The sequence below is a fragment of the Phoenix dactylifera genome, chromosome 10, assembly GCF_009389715.1.
Source record: "Phoenix dactylifera cultivar Barhee BC4 chromosome 10, palm_55x_up_171113_PBpolish2nd_filt_p, whole genome shotgun sequence".
NCBI lineage: Eukaryota > Viridiplantae > Streptophyta > Magnoliopsida > Arecales > Arecaceae > Phoenix > Phoenix dactylifera.
In genome coordinates this window covers 1,168,695-1,183,300 of record NC_052401.1, presented here as the reverse complement: position 1 = coordinate 1,183,300, position 14,606 = coordinate 1,168,695, and the positions used below count along the sequence as shown (strand labels likewise).

At 39.8% G+C, this 14,606-nt stretch overlaps 1 long non-coding RNA gene across 3 annotated transcripts; it reads left to right on the top strand.

Moving 5' to 3' along the window:
- The first annotated feature begins 227 nt into the window (after window positions 1-227).
- On the top strand, window positions 228-14,052 carry LOC103703250. 3 transcript variants are annotated; one of them, XR_005513591.1, is made up of 10 exons: window positions 228-1,373; window positions 1,552-1,675; window positions 1,775-2,057; window positions 2,139-2,340; window positions 2,921-3,942; window positions 4,070-4,177; window positions 4,255-4,300; window positions 4,496-4,627; window positions 4,837-4,923; window positions 5,020-14,052. It is a non-coding gene; the product is annotated as an uncharacterized LOC103703250 (long non-coding RNA). The 3 variants fall into 3 exon arrangements; XR_005513592.1 differs by having other exon boundaries at window positions 2,924-3,942; window positions 4,837-14,052; XR_005513590.1 differs by having other exon boundaries at window positions 4,837-14,052.
- Window positions 14,053-14,606: the final 554 nt, after the last annotated feature.

Sequence of the window (14,606 nt, the reverse complement as noted above, 5' to 3'; positions counted from 1 at the left end):
TGAGACTAAATACTGAGGAGCACCAGCTCTCGTCCATAGTGCAATGGAAGCCGTCGTCCGTGGTGCAATGGAAGCCGCTGGCCCAGACTTGGCCCACGGGCCCTATATCAAAGATTTAAAACAGAGCCTCATTCCCGCCAACGGCTCAATGGCAATTCCGCAAATACCCCGTATCTGCACCAAGAAATTACTCCTTATAAACTCGGCATCCCTGTTTCTCCCAGAAATCAAGAACTCTCCTCTCCTCTCTCTCCTCCCGCTCTCCCTCACCAACGGCGACCACAAACCACCCGCTCCTCCTCGCCGTACTGCTCCTCTCGCTATTCGCCCGCCGGGGGGACTGAATCTCCGATCGAGAGCTCGACGCCACCATCTCCGCCCTCCGGTCGCGCGGTTACCAGTTCTTTGGCGACGCCATCGCCGCCTCCGACCTTCGTTTTGACCTCCTCCGCCTCAACTCCTCCCACACCCTATTCGCCCCCACCGACTTTGTCCTCTTTGCGCCTCCGCCGCCGCCGACGTCCGCTCTCTCCGCGACCACGTCGCCCTCCGCCGCCGCCGACGTCCGCCCTCCGCCGCCTCCCGCTTCCCGCCCTACCTCCCTCCCCACCGTCGTTCCCCACCGCGACATCTCGCCCGCCACCGCCAGCCCCCGATCGCCGACTTCGCCATCGCCGTCGTCTGGAACGTCGTCCTCGCCCTCCACCGCCACAAGGCCTCTGGCAGACCCGTTCCTCCCCCAAGACCGCCCGATCTCCATCTCCTTCCGTACCCGTCCCTGATCCGCCGGATACGCCAGCTCCGGCGCCGTCTCCGATAGCGAAGCTCTTCCCAATGTTGCCGGAGGCGCCGATCCGGGATCGAGATCCACGTTTCCGGCGGTGGTTCCCCCGTCCAATCTGGACGGAATTTAGCCGCCAATGGAGCCCGGAGTCGCGCCCAGAGGGATATCTTCGGCGATCGAGGCTCCGATTACCGGGGAGATCATGCATCTGGGAGGGTATCCCCCAGAAGGGACGACGATGAGTTCTCCTGTGGCGAGTCCTACGGGGATCGTGTCTCCTGAAGGGAGTCCGCCGAAAGGGATCCAGGTGACGGCGTTTCCGATGGCGACGGGGTTTCTTGGAACCAAGCCTGAGCTCATGGATCGCCGTCCGTGGGGGAGGAAGGGTCCCGCCTCTTCGTTAACTACCGTGGCCGTCCACGCCCGCGTCCGCATGCCAGCGATGACGCCTTTTGATCGATGAGATGCCAATCTTTAGGTCAGTTTTTTTTCCCCTTTTCCTCATGGACAACATCTATCAGGCTTGCTGTTAACCCGGATTCGGTTCGATCATGGAGTCAAGTCGAAAGAAGCCACGGGTTAAATTCTTGTAAGTTCCTCATATGGTTCCTAAAATTTTACACATGGAAGAAAATGTAATGTAAATGTTTTTCAGGAAGCACAGGTAGAAAGTTTGCTAGTATCTTTCCAAATTTTAGTTTGTTCCTTGTCTTATCCGGCAGTCATCTGTTAATTCATCAATAACATGGTTGAGGTGTAATTTTCAGGTATATCTATTTGGAGGACCTTATGCGATTCATGAGGGAAGATGAAGCTCAGAAGACAATGAGCTTTTTTGAAGGAGCTCAAGAAAAACAAAGGGTTAGCAGGAAGTCTCTCAAGAATTGGGTGGTAATGATATCTTGCTATTGCGCTTCACAAGATCTCAGTGTGTTAAATATTCTTAAGACTTGGCACAGATGGTGTAACATTTTGTTGCCTGGACTGCAGATTAATGCATTCGGAGAACGCAGAGCCCTTTCTTTGACACTGAATGACAAAAACTGCAGTGAACAAACTCCACCAAATGGCAAACATAATTGTGGGCATCATCATATTTGCTCTCTGGGCCTTGAAATCACCCATTTCTTTTATCTCATTAGTTCTCAGGTTTTATTGGCGGTATTTGTTTTTGGTAACACTTTGAAGACAGTCTTTGAAGCTATCATTTTCTTGTTTGTGATGCACCCACCCCTTTGATGTGGGTGATCGTTGTGAAGTGGATTGTGTCCAGGTAAAAGGAACCAAACGGGTCTGGTGGCTTTGTTTCAATTCTTATACATGAGTTACTGGAATTAATTTTTCTAATTTTCAGATGATTGTTGAGGAGATGAATATATTGACAACAATTTTTCTGAGGTATGACAACCAGAAGATAATTTATCCGAACAGTGTACTGGCTACCAAATACATTGGCAATTTCTATCGAAGCCCAGAATGGGGGATGCAATTGACTTCTGTGTTCATGTTGCAACTCCGGTGGAGAAACTCGCTATAATGAGGGAAAGGATAATAGGGTAAGAATAAGAATTAATACTTTCCTGACCTAAAATATTTAGGCGACTGCTGTCAGTTATTAATTTTTCTTAAATTTTGCATATCCCCTGTCACTTCTATTCTTCCTGTAGAAGTAGAAGCAAAAAAGAAACTGGTGAGAAGCAAGGGAAAAAAATGTGAATATAACATTTCAATATGGAAATTCTATAACACACTTGTCTCTACATGCTAACTCCAGTTAGTTGAATGTTCAACCCTGAAATTGTGGTCCGAATAACATAATATTTTGGATGCTTGCAATGTCATCCTTGCTATTTTGTTAGAGAACTTACATTGACAAGAAGTTGATTTAAGGAAATCTGAACTGCATAATCAACCTTCTATGTAAACAGTAGCCTTATTTCCAAATTAACTTTTCACTGCTGATCATGACTTATGCAATTAAACACATCAGTTGCATTACTTGATTAAGTTGACTCATGGTACCAATAACATTCCTTCTTAGCTTGTTTTTTATCCTTCTTGCTAGCGTATAAATTCTTTTCATCCATTCCTGATGTAGTAAATTACTCCATATTGTCCTTCAATTGCATGAATAAGAAGAATATCCTCAAAGCAGCAGAAATATACAAGCTTTAGTAAAATATGATGCAGCAAGCCCAAGCTATGACGCTAATCGTGTTATCAACCTCCAAAAGACTTTAATGAGAAATAGGACGATCTTATTAAATTATTGAAGCCATGACAACAGTAGACAATGCAGAACTTTTTAACATCAGGACATGATGAGAGTAAACAAAGAAGCATGACTGATATCGAAGGACCCTCCCCATCGCTCGTGGAAACGGAAGCCCAGTGAAGCGCTAGGCCGCCGCCGGACCGGCAAACGCGAGTGCGGCTTCGGCCACAGAGGGAGACGACGTGGAGTGGGGATGCAGTGACACAACGGCGAAAGGAGGAGGAGCGGCCTCGGCATCGCAGTATCCTCTGAGAATGTCGCCCTCCTAGGGAGTGAAGCCGAGGGACTGGAGCATCGTGGTCCAGCACTGGCGGGTGATGACTTGGATGGCGCGGCAGCAGTCGACTCCCAGGTACGACTCGCCGTTCATGAAGAAGAGCAAGATCTCGCCGGTGCATGATTTCAGCTCCAGCAGTGCGTTCCAGCAGTCCACTAGCCCTCGTTGGAGGCAATCCGGGCCTCGAGAGGGCTAATGGCAGGTTCCATGGAGGAGAGCTCGCGGGCATTAGCAAGCCCAATGAGGCATGCGATCACGAATGAGAGGGCAAGCTTTTGAACGGGCGACATGTTTGTGGATCTCCTAAAAGCTTTTTCAAGCAAAGGGAGCGGCATACATGATGGTGTGAGGGTAAGGAAGGTTGTGGCAGGGCATATTTATAGATGGGAGGAGTAGTGTTGGTAATTGGAGTCGGAGAGGAAGAGTTTGGGAAAGCGAAAAGTCTCTAACGTTGCGAGACGTTCGGAATGCCAAAATGGTAGGATCGTTTGGGACTGCCATTTCAAGAGTCAAGACAGTGTAATGTCTCTCTGTTTGACAAAAACTGAAATTATTGCTGTAAGCGTTGATGGGACCATTCGCACATTTGACATTCGGATTGGGTAGGTGAGTATGGTCAAGCCCCACTACTACAATAAGATATATTTCTGTTTAAAAAAGGCTGTTTATCCAGTATAAAGTTTATTTCACTTTGGATGTTGTTCTAAAGGTTTCTTTCAATTCCATGTACTAGAGAACTTGTTGACAACTTGGGGCAGTCTGTGAACTGTGTCTCATTATCGAATGATGATAACTGTGTCTTACCAAGTTGCTTGGATTCTACCCTACGTCTGCTGGACAGGTAATATCCTTCACTATCTCCTAGAAAATTGAGATATATCTCATACATGCTTATTTATGATTTGCTTCTATTATTAGGTCCACCGGGGAACTTTTGCAAGAATACAAGGGGCATACCTGCAAGGTTTGACAGACACGTTCTGTAGTTTATTTTGTTGTCATGTCATCCACTGATCTTGTTACTTCAGTGTTTACTTTCCATCCACCCCCTCCCTCCAGCGCCCCTTCTCTCTCTTTTCAGTTGCCCGGTGCTGTTAAGGTTTATGCTGCTTTCGCAGTGGTGTGATACTGCTGTTTACTGTGAATTTCTTTTTCATAGTCTTACAAGATGGATTGCTACCTGGCCAACACTGATGCACATGTTCCTGGTGGGTCTGAGGATGGGTTTATTTTCTGTTGGGATTTAGTAGATGCATCTGTGGTTTCGAGATTCCGAGCACATGCCTCCGTGGTAATTTTTCTTCCATACTTCATTTTGATTATTTTGAAATTGATGTTTAGATATTTAGTAGTGGTAAGACATGTAGTTTATATAAAGACGTTATTCCCGTTTTTATGCCTAGCAATCTATACCAGGCTTCTTTATTTCTTACCCAGCTGTCCTCCATCGTTCAATGACCTTCTTATGAAGATGCTAATATTTTAGCTTCAAACATGCAGTCTTTGTATGCATGGCAGCATAAGACAACTTGAAGTACTGGGCCCTTCTTATGAAGATGCTAATATTTAGCTTAAGGCACAGCCTTGGTATGCATGGCAACATAAATCAACTATGAAGTTTCTGGGATTTTCTTATTCTTGTAATATAAATTCTGACACATGCATCTATCTTCTTTGTTTAAGTCTTTCAGGTGTTGAGTTATGCATAATTTACTGACTGCCATTTGAGGCATGTAATTTTAGGTGTCCAAACGCGCACACGCAATGGAGCCAGTCTCATCATTAACTTCATGTGGGATTCTGGCTAGGTGGCCTTACGCAGTGGTGAGAACTCCAGCCGTGCACCTTCTTGAGATTTGTTCAAATCCTAAAATTCATGAGTTTGTCCATTAAGCCTTTTGATTGTTTGCTTTAGTTTCAGTTTGGGAGGGTGCACCACAACCCCACCCACCACAAGTCCTTATCAAGTCCTGCAAATCCCACAGCCCCAATGCCTGCGACGTTTATATCCTATCATACTGTTCCTCTTCCATTATCACCTTTTCTATGTTTAACCAAGATCTAGTAAATTTCTCTTTCATAACTATCAGAATATAGATAAATTTGTATTATATATCCTAACGTAGGATAAGGCGAAGCTATGCTCATGCAGTGGAGATCAGCAGGTGTTCATTTGAGATGTCACGACTGGCCGCGTCCTGAGAAAATTCCGTAGTCATGATAGCGAGGTTAGGTTTCTACTTTTTCTTCTTATACTATTTTTTTCTTTTCAGAACTCGACTTAGCATATGTGAGAGATAAATACATCATCTTGATTGATCTCATTTTATATATATTCTCCTTTAACATGGCATGGCAAAAGATTATGTATATTCGATAGTGCACACATACATAGCTCAAACGATTTTGCATTATTATAACAGATGTCTAGGATATTAGAAATCTGGTCCACAAATATTGGACATCCTATACTAGGTTTTCTATATTCATGGTCTTTAGAAGTTCTTGCACTTAGATCTAGTTAAGAGCTATTTAATTTGAGTTTCATATAATCATTTTTCCAATATGAATTATTATACAATCACAGCATATACAGAATTATGAAAAACAGAAAATATGAAGATAAAGGAGAAAGAATTAATTTTAACATAGGATATATTTAAATGGAGCTGAAAATATCACATCACCAACAAAAAGACAACAGTAACACTATATATAACCTTGGAATCGATTAAAGATATGACAAAGAGTAAAAAAGCTCGCACAAAACATACTAAGATTCATACAAAATGTGCGCGCAAGTAGCAAATGGAGGAGAAAAGGATTGAAATTCAGTTTGTTTTTTATTATTATACTAGTAAGCTATAGCTTACCCGAGAATACCATCAATTTATGAAAAAATAGTTAAAGTACATTATAGAACATGGTTATTAAAATTAAATGCTTTACTGTAACCTCCATTTTGGGTCAAAATACGTTGTTTTGTGGTCACAATGTAAATCTAAATTCTACCAAAAAATTATTATTGTCAAATTTTTAATTTGGCCACCCACAACTGAACTAAAGTCAACAATAGAATAATAATATTAAAGCATAAAGAATTCAAGTTTAGAAAAATGTCAGAATATTGAGTTGTGAAAACAAAATCAGATTTATCACTTCACTGAAAAAATAGAAGCAAATTTCAATAGTGATGCAAGCAAAGCAGCAAATTAAATAATTTGGAGATATAAAAAGTTCTATAGAAAATGGAAACAATCATAAAACCCTCAAGAAAATTAACACAACTAGACAACCATACTATGTTCCAGAAAAATATCAAGTATTGTAAGTAATATCAAGTGAACTAAGTAAGATGCATGCAATAGATCTCGCCAATCAAGTGCTAAGTTTCCTTGCATATACATTAAACAATTCAAACTCACTCTGAGAATCCACAAGAAGTTCTCCGTTGTTTTAAAAATAGAAAACATCCTTAATAGCCTTGGATTGTGTTTAAGCTCAGCTTTATCTAATTGCTTTAACTCCCCAGCAAGAAAAGCTCAAAGTGTAAGGGTCTATCTATCACCACATTGTCCACCAAGGCAAAAGCATGCGCACTTAGAGCCATTCCCTTCAGAAACTACACTATGCAACACATCCCTAAGTCATTATTTATATAAACTGACCATCTAGTTGATAGCTGGACCCACTTGACCTTGTTTTATTTGGATAGGAATCAACTAAATCTGACACATTAAGATATATAAAAGTTAATTGAGCTGAAGCCAACTTTAATTTATCAGATAATAAACACTTTTTTTTCTTTTAACTTTCTACTCTATGCTTTTGTTATTCTCTTTGACATCTGCGGGCGAGACCCTTCAGCATTATTTCATTATGTCACTGAAATAGATAGGTTACCACAGTTTCTCCAATAGAAATTAACAAATATTAAAATTCAAGATCCATAGACACTTAAATAAAAAGAAAACTCATCCCTGATGTCAAGCACACTAGTCCTACCAATAAATTTCATATTTGCTAACAATTTACTTCTGATTGTTCTTTTTTTTTTTGAATATGAGTGAATTTGCATAGAGAAGTAGAGAAAAATTCTATCTTTTCCTTTGAAAGGAGCAAGAGGTCATTTCCAACACTTGTTCTTGGAACTCATCAAGAACTGCTGACGACATCTTACGAAACCCATCGGTCTCAGTTAAAGAAGTTATTTAAACTGGTCAAAAATATTGACTGTGTTTTGTAATATGTTATGATCGAAGACTAGATTTTTCAATAAAGAAGACTTTTGTTAATAAGGAAATGTGGATCTTGTTGATTTTTAGGTTAATCATGATATGACTATGTTATCTTTCTGATAGATTTTTCTATTGTTGATATGCTAAAAAAATTTTTGAGCATTTCATGACTAGGGTGAGTTGATCATTGGTTAAATTTGATCTAAATTTTTTAGAAACCAAATAAGTCATGTGTTAATTGTTCCCTCTTTATGATTTATAAATTTAAGCTAAATTTAAATCATTATGATATATTGAATCATGGTATCAATACTTTGTGTTCTCGGACTTGCTCTTGTGAATTGAGGCCAATCATTTTTGAAATAGACCATTGGTGTCTAATGACCATTATTACATGTTCATTTGTGAATCACATTTCTAGCCATATAAAGATTTGATTCTAATAAGGTTGGTCATTATCTTTTATGGATCAGCACTCTACCATGATAATTGTATTGGATCAATTTTATTTCAAGTTCTATCCCAAATATAATTAATTTTAGTCGAGCTTATTGTGAATTGATCCCAATCCAATTTGGAGTGACCCTGCATCAATGTTAGATTTTAGTTAGACACTTATCTAGTGCTAATCTTGCTAGTTTATATGAAATTTTTGATAATTGATCCAAAGCTATCTATCACACTGATTTTGATCAAGGAAAATGAGATCTTGGATTTTTGTTACTAAATGGGCTAAGAATCCTTAAATTGCAAGGCCTAGATTCTTCAAATATCGAGAGCACAATTTTTTTAAGGAGGAGAGAATATAAAACCAGATCCGAAATGGGCCATATTAGACTGAAGTCGGCAGGCCCAACCGACTTTAGTCCAATTTGGATAGAAGAAGCAGAATAGAGGACTGCGAAGAAAGGAGGGGAGAATGTAAGACCAAGTTCGGAATGGGCCATATTGGACTGAAGTCGGCAGGCCCAACCGACTTCAGTCCAATTTGGATAGAAGAAGAAGAATAGAAGATTGTGATCGCGATCCTCTTCTCCACCTTCCTCGAGCGTAATGGGGGCAGGATCTGCGATAGTCCCGCGACCGCATGAACAGCCGCCGATCCCACTCAACCGCTGTGAGAATCGTGGTGGTGAATGAACCGATCCCATTTGGAAACCCTCCTATAAAATCCCATCCCCCTATGGTTGATCCACCGCCAAGCATTCTCCTCCCTCCTCCTCCGATAGTCGGCGTGCCGCCCTGGCCGAGCGCCACCCCTTAAAAACCCTCCTATTCTGCTGCTCTATTTTTTTGACCCAAGTATTGCTGCTCATTTTTTCATTGGGAGCACTAGCGCTGCTGCTGCTAGCCCGTCGGACCAGCTACCCTCGCCCGAGAACCCTCCCCTTCGGCGACACACCGATGAGCTCCCCTTCCCCTTGATCTTCTGTTCCTAGATAATTTGAGCCTCCTTCCTCTATCTCGACCCCAAACTGAGGACGCCCCCTATTTTCCTCTTCTCGCCGGTCGCCGCAGCAGCCGTCGGCCGCTATTGTTGTCAGTCGCCCAACCCGGTCACCACCGGATCCTCTCCTCTCTTCCCTCATCCCTCTTCCTTCTCTTTCTCCTTCCTCCTTGTTTCTGAGTTCATCGAGATGAAGAACTCTTTTGGGCCGTCTCCATCGTGGGCCGAGTTCGGGCCTTGTTCACCATGTTGGGTCGTGTCCATTATTGGCTGAGTTCGGGCCCTGTTCATCCTGTTGGATTGTGTCCATTGTGGGCTGAGTTTAGGCCATATTCATCTTATTGGGCCTCTCCATTGTGGGCTGAGTTCAGGCTATGTTCATCCTGTTGGGTCGTGTCCACTGTGGGCCAAGTTCAGGCCCTGTTCACCCCGTTGGTTCGTGTCCATTATGGGCCGAGTTCGGGCTCTATTCATTTTGTTGGGCTATATCCATTGTGAGCCGAGATCGGGCCTTGTTCATCCTGTTAGGTCGTATCCATTATGGGATGAGTCTATACATTTTGGGTTCTCTTCATCCATTATGGGCTGTGATCATTCGGACCGGATTCATTCATTTTTGGCCCTGCTCATCTATTGTGGGTCATGTTCATTTTGGGCAGTGTCCATTCATTTTGGGTCCAGTTCATTTATTGTGGGCTGAGTCTATTCATTTTGGGCCATGTTCATCCATTGTGGACCAAGTTCATTTTGGGTCGTGTCCATTCATTTTAGGCCATGTTTATCTATTGTGGGTTGAGTCCATTCATTTTGAGCCACGTTCATCCATTGTGGGCCGTGTTCATTCCTTTTGAGCCCTGTTCATCCATTGTGGGTCGAGTCCCTTCATTTTGGACCGTGTTCATCCCCATTTTGGGTTAAGAGAAAAAACAAAACTAGCCCCCGACTCTCCTTAATTGAGTAGATTTAGACCTTTCTAATTCTCCTAATGGTCGACCCGAACCACTCTGATCGGGTCCGTGATCAGAATTAGACCAGACCTAGGGATCTTAGTTCAAAGTCCTAGCTTCCTTTTTGCTCAGATCCAAGTTGATCCCTGGGTGGACGGCTTGCACTGCCTCGATACCCGAACGATAGACCGGCCCATTACTTCAACCCCACCTAAATTTGTCTATCTTTGATCTTCACCATTTCGGGCCTGGTCTTACATTCTCCCCTCCTTAAAAAAATTTCGTCCTTAAAATTTGAAGAATCTAAGCCTTCCAATTTAGAGATGCTCAGCCCATTGAGTAACATAAATCCAAGATCTCATTCTCCTTGATCAAAATCAGTGTGATAGATAACTTTAGATCAATTATCAAAAATTTTATATAAATATGCAAGATTAGTACTAGATAAGTGTCTAACTAAAATCTAAGATTGATGTAGGTTCACTCCATATCGGATTGGGATCAATTCACAACAAGATCGACTAAAATTAATTATATTTGGGATAGAACTTGAAACAAAATAGATCCAATACAGTTATTATGGTAGAGTGCTTATCCACAAAAGATAAAGACCAACCTTATTAGAATCAAATTTTTATATGGCTAAAAATGTGATTCACAAAATAAACATGTAATGATGGTCATTAGACACCAATGGTCTATTTTAAAAATTATTGGCCTCAATTCATAAGAGCAAGTCCGAGAAGGCAAAGTACTGATACCATGATTCAATATGCCACAAGGATTTAAATTTAGCTTAAATTTTTAACTCATAAAGAGGGAACAATTAACACTTGACTTATTTGATTTTTAAAAATTTAGATCATATTTAACCAATGATCAACTCACCCTATTCATGAAATACTTAAAATTTTCTTTAGCATATCAACAATAAAAAAATCTATCAGAAAGATAACATAGTCATATCATGATTAACATGAAAATCAATAGTATTCGCATTCCCTCGTTAACAAAAGCCTTCTTTATTGAAAAATTTAGTCATCCATGATAACATATTACAAAACACAGTCAATATTTTTGACCAATTTAAATGGCTTCCTTAGTTGAGACCGATGGGTTATGTAAGGTGCCATTGGCAGTTCTTGATGAGTTCCAAGAACAAGTGTTGGAAAATAACCTCTTACTCCTTTCAAAGAAGAAGGAAGAACTTTTCCCTAATTCTTTATTCAAATTCACTTATATTAAAAAAAAAATCAGAAGTAAATTGTTAGCAGTTGTGGAATTTATTGGTAGGACTAGTGTACTTGACATCAGAGATGAGTTTTTATTTTATTCAAGGGTCCATAGACCTTGAATTTTATTATTTGTTAATATCTATTAGAGAAACTGTGGCAAACCACCTATTTCATTGACATAATGAAATAATGCTAAAGGGTCTCACCCTGCAGATGTCACAGAGAATAACAAAAGCACAGAGTAGAAAGTTAAGAGAAAAGAAGTGTTTATTATTTGATAAATTAAAGTTGGTTTCAGCTCAATTAACTTTTATATATCTTAATGTGTCAGATTTAGTTAATTCTTGTCCAAATGAAACAAGGCCAAGTGGGTCCAGCTATCAACTAAATGGTCAGTTTATATAAATAATGACTTAAGGATGTGTTGCCTAGTGCAGTTTCTGGAGAAAATGGCTCCAAGTGTACATGCTTTTGCCTTGGTGGAACAATGTGGTGGTAGATAGACCCTTATACTTTGAACTTTTCTTGCTGGAGAACTCAAAACAATTAGATAAAGTTGAACCTGAACATAATCCAAGGCTATTGAGGATGCTTTCTATATTTAAAACAACGGAGAGCTTCTTGTGGATTCTTAGAGCGAGTTTGAATTGTCTAATGTATATGCATGGAAATTTGGCACTTGATTGGTGAGATCTATTGCATGCATCTTGCTTAGCTCACTTGATATTACTTAAAATACTTTGATATTTTTTTGGAACATAGCATGGTTGTCTAGTCGTGTTAATTTTCTTTGGGGGTTTTATAATTGTTTTCATTTTCTATAAGACTTTTTATGTCTCCGAATTATTTAATTTGATGCTTTGCCTATGTCACTATTGGAACTTGCTTTCATTTTTTCATTGAAGTGATAAATCTGATTTTATTTTCACAACTCAATATTGTGACATTTTCTTGAATTTGAATTCTTTATGCTTTAATATTATTATGCTATTGTTGACTTTAATTCAGTCGTGGGTGGCCAAATTAAAAATTTGACAATAATATTTTTCTAGTAGACTTTATTTACATTGTGACCACAAATCAAGGTATTTTGACCCAAAATGGAGGTTATTATGAAGCATTTAATTTAGATAAGATGTTCTACAATGTAATTTAACTATTTTTTCATAAATTGGTGACATTCTTGGGTAAGCTATAGCTTACTAAAATAATAAAAAGAAAAACAAATTGAATTTTAATCCTCTTCTCCTTCAATTGCTAGCGCACATTTTGTACAAATCTTAGTATGTTCTGTGCCACATTTTTTACTCTTTGCCATATCTTTGATCGATTCCAAGGTTATATATAGTGTTAGTGTTGTCTTTTTGTTAGTGATGTGATATTTTCAGCTCTATTAAATATATCCCATGTTAAATTTAATTCTTTCTCCTTTATCTTTATATTTTCTATCTTTCATAATTTTATATATGCTATGATTGTATAATAACTCATATTGGAAAATGATTATATGAAACTTAGATTAAATAGCTCTTAACTAGATCTAAATGCAAGAACTTCTAGAGACCACGAATATAGAAAATCTAGTACGATATGTCTAATATTTGTGGACCAGATTTCTAATATCCTAGACATATGTTATAATAACGCAAAATCGTTCGAGCTGTTTGTGTGTGCACTAATCAGATATACAAAATCTTTTGCCATGCCATGTCGAAGGAGAATATATATGAAATGAGATCAATTAGGATGACGTATTTATCTCTCACATATCCTAAGTCGAGTTTTGGAAAGAAAAAATAGTATAATTCACAAAATAAGAAGAAAAAGTAGAAACCTAACCTCGCTTTCATGACTATGGAATTTTTTGATGATGCGGCCAGTCGTGATAGCACAAAAGAATACCCGCCGATCTCTGCTGTACGAGCATAGCTTTGCCTTATCCTGTGTTAGGATATATAATACAAATTTATCTATATTTTGGTAGTTATAAAAGAGAAATTTACTAGGTCATGGTTAAACATAGGAAAGGTCATAATGGAAGAGGAATAATATGATATGCTTACGGACGTCGCAGGCTTCGCGGCTGTGGGATTTGCAGGGCTTGATAAGGATTGTGGTGGATGGGGTTGTGGTGCAGTACTTGCCGGAGCTCAGGCAGCAGTGGATGCACCTGTCGAATTGGATGGCCAGCACCGCTCCCCTATGCCCCTTCAGTACGTTCGCTCTCTCGAGTTGATCCCTCGGTGGCCGCGGGAACCGGAACATGACACCAAATCAGTGCGAGGCTCATACTCGACGCCCAGTCTGGGACTCGTAAAAAATCAATGGCTTAGCAATGGATATTCTATAACTACGAATCCTTGCATTTTTCCTATCTAAATAAATGATGGAGCATGCAGAATTGAGTGGTAGCTCAGACTTATCCCTATGCTTGTTTATTCTCTTAAGAGGTGATATCTTCCAAGAACTTCAGTCTCAAATACTCTTCCAGAAAAAATCCAGAGTTTGGATCCCTAATAGAATGGGCAACACTTAGATGCATCCCGGTCTTTATAAGTGACGCTGGAGCGGTGGGTCAAAAATCCGTTGGGTCAAAAATTGTAGCGGTGGACCTGACCCGATCTTCTATTGGGTTGGGTCTGGGTCCAAAATTAGGACCCGAACAAGAAACCAGATTGGATTGGGATCACTTATGATCCGACCCGACCTATTTGTACTCCTAGTATTATGTTGTTAGATGACTAATTTGCTAAGTGTATATCATCTGACCGTGTACTATATACTAGTGAATGCTATATTCTAGAAACTATGTATTAATTTGTCTATATGTGTGTATTGGCTTGCTAAATGACTAATTTGCTTGGTGTATATTACTTGGCCATATAGTATGTACTGCAATTTTATTTTTTTTTAATTTTTTTTAATCACGAGACTGACGACTCTATTAGTAGGAGTCTATGACTTTTGGATTTTCTCTTTAAGATGGGTACAAAACAGGAAGCCCGCCTATATTTTTTTCTTTGGTGCCTGTCCCATATGATTTTTGTTCACTTTTTCGAGAAAAATTTCAAAGTTAGCTGGCCTTTCATTTTGTTTTCCACACTCACCCTCTTCTCTTAAATTAAAATAATCAAATAAATAGATTTTGGCACTATAAGACTATGGTTTGCTTTACAAAATACGCAAACAAGCATCTCCAAGTAGGGATGGCAATCCAGTTAAGTTGGATTCACATTGGTCAAAAATTTATCAACCCAGACCTACATATTTATTAAATAGGTCAAAACTTCAAATCTGAATCCGATCTATTTATTAAACTGCTAGTCCAACCTAACTCATTTATGAAATAAGTCTAATCAGATTAAACGGGTTAAACAAGTTAAGTAAGTTTTTAACAGATCAA